Source organism: Antechinus flavipes, chromosome 4, assembly GCF_016432865.1.
Source record: "Antechinus flavipes isolate AdamAnt ecotype Samford, QLD, Australia chromosome 4, AdamAnt_v2, whole genome shotgun sequence".
In the NCBI taxonomy this organism is placed as follows: domain Eukaryota; kingdom Metazoa; phylum Chordata; class Mammalia; order Dasyuromorphia; family Dasyuridae; genus Antechinus; species Antechinus flavipes.
The window spans coordinates 484,431,940-484,444,458 of NC_067401.1; the positions used below are offsets into that span (position 1 = coordinate 484,431,940).

General features: G+C 36.4%; 1 long non-coding RNA gene across 1 annotated transcript in view; it reads left to right on the forward strand.

Moving 5' to 3' along the window:
* The window catches only part of LOC127563497 (uncharacterized), an 85,102-nt gene extending 73,304 nt beyond the window's left edge, over nucleotides 1-11,798 (forward strand). Inside the window, exon 4 of the long non-coding RNA XR_007953980.1 lies at nucleotides 11,669-11,798. This is a non-coding gene — a long non-coding RNA (uncharacterized LOC127563497). The remainder of the gene's footprint in view (nucleotides 1-11,668) is intronic.
* Nucleotides 11,799-12,519: the final 721 nt, after the last annotated feature.

Genomic DNA, 12,519 nt, shown 5'->3' on the forward strand with positions numbered 1-12,519 from the left:
TTAGGACCATATGGTCACCTCAATGGAGTTGTGCTTTCTGCATTAGAGTTGGAATGCTTGGCAGTTTAGTTCAAGAAAGGACCTCAGTGTCTGGCATCTTCTCCTGCCAGTGATCCCAGAGTCTTCCTAAGATAATTCAAATGGAAGCGCTTCAGCTTCCTAGGATGGTATTGACCATTCAGGTTCCACAGACATATAACAATGAGATCAGCACAATGGCTCTCTAGACCTTCAGTTTCGTAGTTGGTCTAATACCTCTTGTCTCCCACATTTTCCTTTGGAGCCTCCCAAACACTGAGCTAGCTCTGGCAATGCTTATGTCAATCTCATTATCAATGTGGACATCCCTGGAAAGTATACTACCAAGGTCAGAGAAATTTTCCACAGCGTTCAAAACTTCACCATTTGCTGTAACTGATGCTTCCACATATGGATGGTGTAGTGCTGGCTGATGGATGACCTGCATTTTCTTGGTGTTAATTGTTAGACCAAAATTAGCACAAGCAGCAGAGAACTGATCTTTACAATGTTGCATCTCAGCTTTAGAAGCTGCATGGAGTGCACAATTATCTGCAAACAAAAAGTCAAGCACTAAGACTCCCTCCACTTTGGTTTTGGCTTGTAGCCTTTTCAAGGTGAAGAATTTACCATCAGTGTGGTAGCTGAGTTTGATTCCATGTTTGTCTTCATTGAAGGCATTTGAAAACATGGCTGAAAACATCATGCCAAAAAGCCTGGGAGCAAGCACACAGCTTGTTACAAATAAGAAGTAGAGAAAAGAAGAGGTACAAAGGATGTCATTAGGAATGGATGATGAGAAAAAAGAAATTTGATCTAGTCAAAATTTGAACCAGTCAAAAAGTCAGAGTAAGGGATTACTACTGGACAATCCATGTAGTCCATTGATAATCATGCCATAGAAAGAGAAAAAGAGAAGAACTTCAGGAGGTTGAATGGATAATTATCAGTATCGAGTGATAGCTGCTGGTCAGCCAGTCTTAATTAGCTTTTAGAAAGGGGTAATTATAAGGGGGAAAATAGAAACATGTATACATAAAGTCCAAAGGAAAGTGGGCTCAAGCTTAGAAAGTACAAGTAACTCATAGCCCCTGGAGTCCTTTTGTTGGAGTCTTCAAGATACATAGCTTTTCTGCTAAATAGATAGATAGATAGATAGAGTTGAATTTTGTCCAGTCTGTCCTTGGTTCCTGATACAGACACTGTTGTCACTTTTCAGCATATACTACTCCAATTTGAAGAGCTACAGTATGAAAATGAAAAGTCCCAAGGACAGATAGATGGCACAGTGGGTAGAATAGCAGCCCTGGAATCAGGAGGACCTGAGTTCAAATCTTATCTCAGACATTTAACATTTCCTAGCTGTGTAACTCTAGGGAAGTCACTTAACCCCAATTGCCTCAGACAAAAACAAAAAAAAAATGAAAAGTCCCAAACTTTCAAGGTCCAACTAAAAGGAGTGGGGAGGAACCTAAGCTAAAGCCAAAGTGCTCTCTTCCCCTCCCTTACAAACTGATTTTTCTCCAAAGTAGCTATCCTACCTAATTGCCACAAAACATTGGAATCTATTCTAATCTTTAATTCCATCTAGCTCAGGAGTTTTATACCAGTTCTAGAGGTGTAAGTCTCCCAGAAAAATCCAAATTAGCTTTCTGTTGTACCTGCTGAAAAATGGATTTGTATTCATATCTAATAAATATGTTAGGAGCTACTATCCTGTCACTTAAGTAGAATGATATTATTATCTAAGTTAACTTTTCCTTCTCCCCCTTACACACAAAAAATATTCAGTATAAATATCTTTCATTGTATTTACTTCCTAATGATTTTACATTATTATATCTGAATAAAATACTGGAGAAAGAACAGTTAGACTTCCTATGTTTATAGATGGCTAACTGGTAACGTTTTTAAACTAACAATTTATTCCCTAAAAAAAGATCCCTGTGCACACAGCAAAACATCATTATTTCTATCTCCTCTAATCCCAAATTGGAGATAGTCCAAATTAGGATGGCCTAAAATTTATCTTTGAGTTTCCTATGAACAAGGGATTACTAAGCTATTTAATACTGCAAGGTAATTATAGGGTAACTGGCAAAGTAATTAAGAAAGCAAATTTGAGGCCTTTAACACCAACCATTTATTTACAAATTATAAATGTGCTAATTACAAGTAAGTGTTCTTTATGTATTAAAGTAGGTGAGGCAGGACCTCTACCTGGAATATTTCTATCAGGGAAAGTTACTATATCTTAATGCTCCTACAATAAATGTGTCTGAGATCTTCCTCCCAAGACCCTCCAGTGGGACAAATCACAGTCCCTTCATGTCTTCTCATATTTGATACTTGTCTATGTGGTCCTGTAAAATTGCCATCCAAATTCTTCACTAATACAATTTGATCTTTCCCTTCATAATTCCACATTCCAGTGTATGTCCACAGCCATTTCTTGAAAACAATTTTTAAAAAGGGAGGGATAGAATACAAGAGAGGGAAACAAACACTTATTAAACACCTACAATTTGCCAGCACTATACTTAACACTTTTAAAAAGATAGCATCTCATTTGATCATTTGAACCATATCTATGATAAAGTCACAAACTTTTTGCTTGAAAAAAACTCACCTGAAACAAATAAATAAAACCTTTTGAATTAGATCAAGCATGATTACTCTCAATAAAGAACATAAAGATTTTGAGCTACTAGTTAACATTTATAGATTTGGAGGAGTCTTTGAAGTCTTCTAATCTTCTCATTCTGTAAAACTGAGGTCTAGAGAAGCTAATTTCACTCATCTAGAAAGTGACTAAAGGAAGATACTAACCTCACATCCTTGAAGTCCAACATACCTACTAAAATGCTTCCTCATGGCTCCTTGAGATATCCAAACTGATGGCAGGCTTCTAGATCTGCTCATTCACTCTCCTCATATCCTACTTTATACCTCTTCCCTTTCCTCTTTTTCCTCTTCCATCTGCCCTTTCACCTTCTTGTTTCTCTCTCCTCTTAATATATAACTCTCCAACTTTTCTATGAACTCCTCTCCCTGAAGGATGGAAAAATGTCAGCTTAGGTAGGAGAAATAGATCACTGAAAAAGGCAATGAGGTTGCAGAGAGCACCTCTATGTTACAAAAAGGGCAACACCCGTCAATGAGACTTGTCCAGTTAGTTACTCCAATTGAACAAAAACAGCCTTTCTCATGATTGCTGTTGACATAGGGAGGTGTTGCTCACCCTAGAGACATTGTTTCTCTATAGCACACTACTACTCCTTTAAGAGATAGAGAGTGGTGGTGTCAGGTGTGTGTGTGTGTGTGTGTGTGTGTGTGTGTGTGTGTGTGTGAGATATGCGTTCAGTAATTCTTGCCAAGAACAAAGAATAATGAGGGATCAGAAACAAAGAATTAGAATAAAGGGAGTATAATCATTCATACTTTCCAAAGATTTAAAGGGACCCCATTTTGGGGGTTGGGGTTACTAGTGAATAATCTTGGACAGTCTATTTTCAGAAACTACAGGCCAGAGAATCTAATCTGTGGTAATATTGAATATGAAATTGATCACCTGGGAAACTGGACCACCTGAGGAACACAAAGAGAATTATTTGATCCTCAAAGGTCTCCAGTGGCTCTGAATCTCTGCTTACTATACAAATAAAAATAAATTGGGATGAAGGACTAAGATATTGTTTTTATGCTTGTCAGTGCCTATCAAAGCTGATTTCTGTTTGTGCTCTTTCCAGCCTGCTCATCTCCCCATCTTCAATAGACAGTCTTTGCTCAACCCACATTTCTATTGTCTAAGCATTATGCTCTTGGATATTTCTGTAGCTGTTTCTTGTGAGTACCATCTTTTGAGAGCAATGAAGATAGAATCAGCTACTTTAAGGATCCTGGAAGGTTCTGGTGGCTTGGTTCCCATGAAGAGAAGCTAGCCCCCTTTATGTTGTTGCTTTGTCCATATACTCCATTCTTTAAACTTCATACCTTACATATCCAATGTGTTTCAATTGTCTTCTTTTTTTAGTTTAAATCAAGTCTACAAAATACTTATTTAGGGCCTAACTGTGAAAGAGTGTATAATCTAGTTGGTGAATAGCTTTAAGTTATAATATTTAAATGTTTGGAAGAGGTTTAATAAAGAAGGATGGAAGATTGAAGGAAGGAGTAGACACTGATGGCTGAGAAGAATCAGCCTTCATAGAGGATGGGATCATAGTTACAGATGTAATGGACCACCGAGGTCATCTTGTCCAATCCTTGAGGAAATCAAAACCTGGATTGGTAAACTAACTTGTCCAAAGTCACACAAGTTGTGAAGAACAGAGTACCAGGTTGAACCTCAGTTCTCTGCCTCTGAATCCATTACTCTTTCTCGCAACACCAAGATGTGAGAAGGTGGCCTTTAGGCTAGTGATGAAGAGAAAGGACTTCAATAGACAGAGAGATGAAGAAAATACTTTCAAACTCATAGGGTACCTTGCTTGAAAGCACAAGAGATAAGAGCAAAGTGGAAGACTAGTTAGTAGTCCGATTTTACTGGAATGTAGGAGCAGATGAAAGGAATAGTATGAAATCAAGCTTGTAGAGTACGATAGAATCAAGATAGGAAAGGTTCTGAATGCCAGTATGAATTTTATCCAATTGATGATGGGGAGCTATTGAAGGTTTAAAAAGGAGGGGTGATGTGATCAGCTGTTTCCAAGATGGAAGACCTCTTTGACAGCAGCCTAAATGGCAGGTTGTCCAAGAAAGATGTGAGAAAAGCACATCAGTGAGGAGTTTAAAGCAGTTATATCCAAGTATGAGGCAATGAAAAATTTAATTAGGAATATAGAAGGAGAGGAAAGGAGAGATAAAGGTGAAGGATGTAGAAAAACATCAGAAGTAGCAAATCGTCATAAAGGTAAAGAGGTGAGAAAGAGGTAAGGATCAAAGATAATTCTGAGATCGTGAACTAGAAAACATTAGGAAGAGGAGGGAAATTCTGAAAGTATAAATGAGTATCGCTCTGAACTTATACTTGAATTGCTAGAAGGATGTCCAGGGGCAGATCTTAGTTCAAGAAGTGAAGGACTGGAACTTAGGAGAAAGTCAGCTTTGGTTATAAAGAATGGGAAGACATCTCCATAAAGGTGGGAATCAAAGCAAGTGAGATCAATGAGAAAGAAAATATAGGGGAAAAAAGAGAATAGGACCAAATATATGATTTTGGAGGAAGAATACAATAAAAGGTAGATGGCTGACCTGGAAAAAGGATGAGAATATAGTTTGAAGTAGAAAGAGGAAGATTTCACTGGCAGATGATAATTAAACTATATTCTAATGTGAATTTTGGTAAATGAAAGAAAATCCAGAAAATCAAACCATTTTAAAATCTGGAATTCTAGGCATTTTATTTTCTGGGAACTGGGAAACTGAACCCAAAGAAAGCTAAGCAACTTAACAAAATTCTCATGCTTGGTTGGAGACAGGGTGGGATTAGAACTCAGGTTTTCTGATTCCTAAAAATCTAGCCTCCTATCCCATGCAACAATTTCTATAGATGGTACAGTGGATAGAGGAACCGGGAAGGAATCAGAAAGACCTGAATTCAAATCCAGATTCAGACAGTTACTGGTTGTGTGACCCTGCACAAATCCCTTAACCTCAGTTTCCTTATTTGTAAAATGGAGATTATCCTAACAATCTACCTTCCAAAGTTCCTGTGAGCTTCAAAGCAGATAATAATTGTTTACTGTCTAGCACAATGCCTGGCACTTGTATATATAATAAGTTCTCTAGAAATTAAAGTAACCACTATATAAATGTCAGTAATTATTATTAATGATCATCAATATAAAATCACTGTCATTTATAAGGTATTTGAGGTTGTCAAGTAGTTCACACACATTAACTTACTCAACAACCCCACTATGAGACAAGTGGAGTTATTGTTCCCATTTTACACATGAAGAAAGTGAGATGCAAAAAGCTTGATGGCCAACATCAGGGTCACTAAGATAGCAGAAGGCACAGTGCAATTCAGAGCCCAGTTTTCCTTATTTCAGGTTCATTGTTACTTTAACTATCCTCTTCCTCAAATATCAAGTCCCTTATTAAAAACTTCCTTTGACAGATCTTACTATTTAACTACATAGAATGTGAATTAATTCAGGGAAAATTACATTGCAGTAAATTTCAAGAAGGCATCCACATTTATTTTTTTTGCACTGAAATTATGTAACAAATATTTCTCAAAATAATTGGGTGATTGGCAGGATATAGAAATCTTCTTCAGTTTTTCAGAATTTGTTGTATTGGGATTAGAGTTGGTTCAATTATCTGTACTGATGAAGGGAAGCAGAGACCAGAGTATTCCAAAACAATAAAGTCAAATCTGTATTTATTTAAACCAAGCCTACTGTACCCTTTTTAATTATCTCAGGTGGCACTGACTTCCCTCATTTATTTTCCATTGCTGGTAAACACTAAGAATGGAGACAATCATCTGGGGATGTGAAAAATGCATTTTGCAAAGCTGAGGCTTAAAGCACATAAGAGGTAGACTAAACATCCCAGGTCTTCCACACCAATTCTATCCCTGCAAAAGCCCTGAGTATTTCTTCTTCTCGTTAAACATGGCAAAAGGAAAAAAAAAAAAGAAAAAAACCCCACCTGCTCAGGCCTGAGCAACTGCCTTCCAATCAATAATTAAGTAACTTGAAGGTTCAAATCTATACAAACTTATCAATATTTTCACTGAAAAGGAATCAATAAAGACAGAGCAAAGCATCTGAGTAAACCTATTTAATGGCCATGTTTTGGCTGTGAAAAGTAAATTAATTGATCGAACGAGTGACCAATATAGGACATTCAACACAGCTTTTCTTTTGCTCCCCCCTCAAATCTTCTCAGCAATTCAGTTTGATATTCTGTTTTGTGTTTACATTGTTTTGATGACGTTTCTTGTAAATATTTTACTTATACCTAAGGCATAAACCTTCATATTAAACTACTCTTGTTCAGTTGGGTCCAGCTCTTTATGACCCTGTGGACCATACTCTCCATGGGGTTTTTAGATAAAAATACTGGAGTGGTTTACCATTTCCTTCTCCAGTAGATTAAGGCAAACAAAGATAGGGATTCTTTCAAGATTACACAGCTAATAAGTGATTGAATCTAGATTTGAACTCAGGTTTTCTTGATTCCAGAGCTGGCACCCTATTCAATGAGCCACCTAGCTACCTGTTTGATTCTATTCTCCCTTAATTCACATGTCACCCTCACTTGCACCATTCCTCACCGCATTTACTTTTACTAATAGCGATACTTTTCCTCCTAAGCAACTAAGTTTCCCAGAGGTTAGAGTACTGAACCTAGAATCATTTATCAGTTTTCTCAGCTATAAAAAGAAGATAATACATTTTTGAAGATATAGTGAGATAGATAATAATTGCATGGTGTTTTGTAAGTCTTGTAGCACTATCTACATGCTGATTCTTATTGTTTCTTTCTTTGTCTTCATCTTTTTCTCCCTTCTCTTTTCCCATCATTTCCTCTTCGTTTTTCATTTTATTTCTTATTACTAATAACCTGAGGACATGTTAATGAACAAAATGATTTTATCAATATCAAAAACTCCCATTATCTCCAAACCCATAGATTACAATTGACTTATGATTTAGAGGGAAAGACTAGGGAATTAATTGACAATGTTGAGTGATTGCCTAGAATGATGCAGCTATTATGTATCATGGATGATATTTGAACCCCAGCCTTCCTGATCCCAATCCCAGAACTCTATCTAATACCTTTACTACTAACAAAGTATAATAACAATAATTAAAAATACAAACCAAAATAAATAATAAATAAAATAATAAGGTATTACAATAACAATAACAAAGATGTGTTATAATAAAATAAAATAACGATAATATTAACACAGTATAGTGTAACAATGATGATATGGTGTGGTAGATCAGTGTTCTCTGAAAAATTGAGAGGAAAAGGTTACTATTGGGTATGAGCAATCTTCATCAAGTGAGGAACAAATAATTCTGGAGATGAGCCAGAGAAAAAGAAACATCAGAGAAATACAGGCTCTCCTAAAAATCTTCCCATAGGAGTATACTAAAGCTTTTGGGATACCCTATGGAGATGCAAAAATAATAAGCTCACCATGTGATGAGGGTAAGGAATGGTTGATGAATAGTCCATAGAATCAACTAATATCTTCATGATATGAAAAGAAATTGAGAAAGACCCATATATTCAGTGGACCTCCTTTGGATATTTGAAGGGAGGAAACAGACAAGCATCAGAAATATGTAGGCAAGAATGGATTGCAATCCATCCTTTGAAGGAATCATTCACCCCAATAACTTGACAGATTGACTTGAGTAAAGAAGGTGGAACTGTATAGCATGTAGATTTATGCCTACAGTTAATAGGGTTAATTTTTAAAACTTCATTGTCAGAATTCTTCTTTGTGGATGAAAATTGGTGGACAGAGAATGTAAATTAACAAGTTACACACATGCACACACATGCACACGTGTGCATGTGTGATATGTGTGTATGTGTATGTATATGTGTGTAACTTACCACTTTGTGTCTTTTAGGAGAAAATCCAAAGCAGTGTCTATGTCTTTTTTTATGTCTACATGTTGATGCTATCAGAACAACTGGACTTCAAAGCAGTAATTTAGCCATTAGTCACTAAAAGTTTGCATATCATACTCAATGTAACAAATGAAATGATAGACTCATAGGAGTTTGTTCCTAGGGACCTGGGAGATAAATTAGTACAAACTTTGTCCTAATGCAGTCAGTCAACAAACATGCCTACTGTCTCACATATAGATAGGAAATGGGAGCTATTCTTGTAATTTAATTGGTGTAGGGAAAGCCATAGTGAGGAAACTCCCACTTAGCAATGTCTCTGCAATTTATAATCTTTGACAATTATCTACATAATTGGGAGGTTAAATGACTTCCTCAGGATCATGTAGCTAAGATGTTTCTGAGACAGTATTTGAACCCAGATCTTCTTGAGTTTTGATACCACTTTCTATGCCATAATGCCTTTCAGGTTACATGTAATCAGCACAAAGACCATGAGCACTTTATCAGTGAAAAAAAAGTGTAAAAGAAGAAGCATAAAGGATGTATCTTGAGAGAGTACTCACAGTAAGGAGAACACAAGGATATCAAGTGATTAAAACAGACATGTGGAACTCACTACTTAATTTCACATAACAACCTACTTTAGATTTGATTAGCTTAATTAAGGCAACTAGAAAATTTCTGGCAACTAAGGACTTGAATACAAAGATCGGAAGAGTCAAGAATACTAACATGGTAGACAAAAAGGGACAGTGACTGCCAAATGCTTTTTATCTGTCAGAAATATAACATGCTTATAGAAATTGTAAGGATTTCTTCTTTCTTTGGTCTTTTCCCCTTATTTCCCAAAGTCACGTTAATTTTATTAGAATGCAGAGCTTTGACTTTTTGAGAGTGCACATGTCAGAAAAGTGAAAAGGGTTTGCTGGCATTTTCCACCCCCTTTGCCCCTTAAGGCAATGGAAATGTTGGGGGTGATGGCATCTCTCCACGGTCACTGCATCACCTTTAGCTGCCTTGATCTATTGTTCGCCGCCGTAGACACTTTTCTTCTTTGTAAATATTTTTTTGAAAAAATAAATACTCAGTCTCATCCATAAAGGTTGAAACTCCACTTTCCTGTCTCCCTCTGCCCTTCTTGGAATTGTCTCTCCCCTGTGGTGCACAGCTGAGAAGTGTTCACTTATGTTCCAGCAGAAAAGGATTGCCGTATGACAGAATGGAAAATCTTGAACTACAAAAGTGACCTGAAAATTGCACAAAGCACTTACTATCTGGTGATGGGTCCCCATCATGAATAATTATTGATCTGCCAGCTAGGAAAGTTCCGTAATTAACGCTGGGAAGAGTGCAAAAGACACAATTTCTGGTAAAGTGGGTTACTTCATGACTTAAAAATACAGCCTCACATTTTAAGCACTCGATACTGGTTTGTGTCTTTTTCTTTTTAAAGACAAAACAAACTATTTAATATTTATATAGCAAAAGCTAACAATTGGTGAAGTGTTCAGTTTTAATCAAACCTCCTATTTTGTCCTACTTACAAGGCATGCTATAGTAACCATGGGAAAAACACATACCGAACTCAATCTGTCGAGAGACAGATCAGAGTTGAAATTTACTTTACAACATGTAACCCACCCCCAAATGCATATAACTAATCCAACATGAACCACCTGCCAGACACTCTCCCCCCCCAACAAAGTTTTCAGTCTGTCTGTTCAATACCCAGATGGGTAATTATCTAAAAATCCACTGCCTGGGAAGAGATCTTCTTGCTTCTGCACCTGGCAACGTGACTCCAAAAGCAAAAACCTATAATGGCTGGAGAAGAGGAATGCACAAAGAAGAGAAATAGAATAAAGTCTCATTAATTCAGAACCCAGTAACTTGGAATTTATAATCATTTATCCTATAGTGGATTGAAATTTGGGACATCTAGAAAGAATAAATATCCCAAGTAAATGAATATTTTACCAGCTAGCAGAAGGCATGGCGGAGTATATATACTACAGAAGCCAAAAGTCCTGGTACTTAGAGTCCTCATTTTTCCACATATAACTGTGTGACCTTAAACAACTCACTTAACTCCTCTGAGGCTCAGTTTCCTCATTTATAAATGGAGATATTAACATGTGCATTATTTATCTACAAGGTTGTTGAAGGAAAACTCTTTGTTATATAAATTGAACTAAGATGAAATGTCTTCAGGGACTTAAGAAAAGACATAGATAAGCTAGAGAGCACTCTGAGCAGAGAAAAAACCTTGAGACTGTTTCATATAAGAACTGGTTGAAGGAAATGGCAATGTTTTACTTAGAGAAGAAAAGGACTAGAGGGAAATGAAAGTTCTTTCCAAATATTTGAAGGGCCACCACATACAATGAGAAAGAGACAAGTCCTGTTTGACTCAGATTGCAAAACTAGAAGAAATTAGTAAAAGTTCCAAAAAGGAAATTTGATCTTGATATAAATTTATTATATTCTGAAGTTACCATTTCAGAGACAGACTGGCAAATCCACTTGTACTAAATGTTGAATGGGATTCCTCCAGAAATAGTGAATTTCCCACCTCTGGATATATTTAAGCAGAAGATAGATGGTCAATTCTCAGGGACAATATAGAGGAGACTCATTCTGAAGTTTAGTATAATAGGGATTTACTGTGAATATATCTTAATATCTTCTTCTATGTGTTCTAGTTGTATATATGTTGTCTCCCCTGATATTGTGCAAACTCTTGAAGTCTAGGACTATTTTTTCCCTTTTTTTGGAATCCTTAGGGATTAACACCAGACCTGGCACATAACTTAACTAAATACTTGTTGATACTATCCTATGAAAGGTCAAAATAAGTTACAGAAAAATTAAGGATCTTCCCTGAGTTTAATGGGGAACTAGTTATCAGTCTTTGAAATATACTTGAGATGCCACCCTGAGTGTGTGTGTGTGTGTGTGTGTGTGTGTATGTGTATGTGTGTGTGGTGATACTATCTAGTAGCCTACAATTTTGGCTAATTATCATTGCCTCCAGGTGCTCAACTCAGTGATTTCTTTGCTACTGAAGGTCTGAAACATGTCAGCACCCTTCTACATTTCAGCACCCTGGACAAAGACCTTTGAAATAACTCGGAAATCCAGTGCCCATGGATAGCAGCAACAGTAAGCAAGGCAAGTCTCCTCCATCAACAGCAATAACAGATAGAAAGGTATATTGCTCATTTGTATCTGGCTCCTGATACATTAATGAAATGGGTATTTGGGTATTTAGTGGTTAGCATCTACAATGGAGTAGTGGATACTTGAAGTCATATCTTCTGAAACTCATTGGTAGCAGGATCTACTAACTCTAATGGAAGTATAGTCAAAGACCTCTGCTTTTATCAATGGCAGAAAAGTTAATAACTTCATGATTTGCATTAGCTATACGTTTATCTTTCATAAGTTGAAGGAACCAATAAATGGAACTCTATATTATGTTTTATTTTCACTAATTAAAAGTTTTCTGGAATGTAGATAATGAGAATTTTGGAGAAAGTGACCACTGTGCTAGGTTTTGGGATAGAAGAGAGTTCTAGGATTTAAGATGTAGATTTCAGAGTTCAGATTTCAGAATGTAGTTCAGAGTAGGATAGGTAGGATCTTACTGGGTAAAATACATTAGGGGAAGTCAGGTCTTAAGAGATAGCAGATGCTCAATAATGAAATTCTGAAGATATAAAGGAACATAAATAAGTCCAATGAGAAACAAAAAGAGATTATTTGAAAAGAACAATGTGAATTTTTGGAAACTCATCAATTAACTTAGATTTTTCAAGCCAATGGGCAGAAGATGCAAATAAGTCCAGGTAACAGAAGATGAATATTAAAATTTAAGAGCAAGGT